The sequence below is a fragment of the Sminthopsis crassicaudata genome, chromosome 2, assembly GCF_048593235.1.
Source record: "Sminthopsis crassicaudata isolate SCR6 chromosome 2, ASM4859323v1, whole genome shotgun sequence".
NCBI lineage: Eukaryota > Metazoa > Chordata > Mammalia > Dasyuromorphia > Dasyuridae > Sminthopsis > Sminthopsis crassicaudata.
The window spans coordinates 493165368-493167737 of NC_133618.1; the positions used below are offsets into that span (position 1 = coordinate 493165368).

The 2370-nt window shown below is 37.1% G+C and overlaps 1 pseudogene; it reads right to left on the reverse strand.

Moving 5' to 3' along the window:
* Positions 1–434: 434 nt before the first annotated feature.
* Positions 435–831, reverse strand: LOC141552940 (succinate dehydrogenase cytochrome b560 subunit, mitochondrial pseudogene; annotated as a pseudogene).
* Between the last annotated feature and the right edge of the window lie 1539 nt (positions 832–2370).

Below are 2370 nucleotides of genomic sequence, written 5' to 3' on the forward strand. Positions count from 1 at the left end.
CCCCCAACACATGGTATCCTTCCGGCCATGTAAGGGTTCCTGCCCGCCCAGCCGCCACCTCTGGCCCTGGCGTCTTTCTAACTGAACTTTACTACCAAATTCCTACATTAAACCTTTTTTTATCAATCTAGGTTTTCAGGCCTGTAAATTCATTTACAGGGGACACTGCACCTCATGGGATCTCTGGGCTGACAAACTGGGTTCCCCCTTTCCTTTCTCTCATCGTTATTATGCAGCTTTCTTTAGAGAAGCGAGTATTAGTATCTCTTCCACAGTTCCAATACTCGTGACCCAGATTCTAAGCATTTTTTCAAATATAATATGATCTGAGCAAAACAGGAGGGCTCTGCCCTGGGTGAGGGGGAAGTGGCTGAAGGAAAGGGAGGAGGCAAATTCAATTGTTTATCTAAGGAGATGACCCATATATTATCTCCTCATGTGGCTGCTAGTCCTAAAGAGGAAAACAGAGGGAGAGCCAAGACAATTACTCCAGACTGGTAGAACTGAGGGATCTTTAGGCCTTCCCTAGATCCAGATCAAGTGTTGCAATTCATTTGAGGTACGGTACATAAGCAAGAAAACTAGAGAAAACTTGGCCTTGTGGATCAGAGCTGGTCCTAGGCCCAGGATTTTACAAACTCCAAGAAAATCTCGAAATTTTCAGGGATCAACAAGGCTGCCAATGCAAAAAAAGAACAGCCTTGCACTCAAGGCAACATCGATACCTCCGTGACTAATGGACATTGTCATAGGCAGGAACTAGTTATAAATAGTGACATGACGTGACAAAGGATGATTTGAATTGATGTTCTTATTCCAGAAATGTTCCATCTCTTCCTTAGCTATTTTTTCCCAGAAATAGCATTTCTGACAGCTTAGGGTTAGGTGGGCTAGAGCCTAGCTACTAAATCAAACAAACAAATGGAAAGAAAGACAATCAAAGAGTTGGATTGTATGTTCTTAAAAATCCCTTTCAACTCTCAATCTAATTTTATGATTATGTATCTCATTTAAGATAAACAGTGTTCTGAGATTTGATTCAATCAACACAATGTAAATTTTAAAAAATCATATTAAACATTTATCTCACTTTGTAATAGGGAGACAATTTTTTAAAAATTTAGTAAATGGAAGGAACTATTAGAAAAAAGATGTTTGGCTGCATGAAAGTAAAATTCCTATTCAATTAAAATATTGTTAAAAGAAAAATAATAGATTGGGAAAATATTTACAGCAAATACAACTAATAAAAATTCAACATCTAAATATATTGGGAATAGTTAAGTCATAATGATTATTTCCAGATGATGACCAAAGGATATAAACAAATAATTTTCAGGAAAAAGAAAGATATTAATAATCACTAGGAAAAATGTTCAATGTCAGTAATAATAAATGTCACTCAAATTAAAGCAGTTTTGAGGCACCAGTCATGCATGTCAAATTGGCAAAAATAATTAAAATTAATAGTTCAGATAAGGTCATGGAGAAACAGTTATATTTATTCATTCACTGCGGTTGGAATTTTTTCACTGTTGTAGAATCTTTCTGGAAAGAAATATGACAGCTAAGGAGCACAGTGGGTGGAATGCTATGCCTGGAGTCAGGAAGACTCATCTTCCTGAGTTCAAATGTGGCCTTGATACTTTTTAGCTGTGTGACAAGTCACTTAATCTACCCACCTCCTCATCTGTAAAAGAAGCCGAAAAAGGAAATGGCAAATCACTCTACTATCTTTGCCAGGAAAACTCCAAATTGGGTGGAAAGATTCAGACATGATTGAAAAACTGAAAAAAAAAAAACAACAACAACAACAACAACAACAACAAAACCATAAATTGCTTACTATGTACCATGTGGTAATACTTTATAAATAGTATCTTATTTGATCCTCCTAACAACTTCCTGAGGGTGACAGGGGAAAAATGAAATAAGTGAGGAAAACAAAGATTCGATCTTTTGAACACTGACAAATTGGGACCAAGCCATTTCCTCAGCTTAGGCCTGAACCCCAAATACAGGGGGAAGATATTAAAAACAATCAAATAAGATCATTTAATCAAAGGAAATAATATAACATCAAGTAATCTGATTTATAATTGGATGAAAGAATAGGAACTTTCTAAATTGGAAGGGGAATTCAAGGTGCAATTCTCTGAAATCAGAAAAGGAAGCGTCCCACTCCCCAAATGTTTGTAAACAATCAAGGAAACATGAAAACACTGATTGATCAGTATGGGGCTAGTTCTCAGAAAAGACACATGGATTGCTCTTTGCAATAATCTTTGTATCTGACCGGGTTTGGGGTCCTTAGGGAAGGGTCTCTAAGGTATGGTCCACCTTCCTAACCACACAGGGTTGGGTTCACAC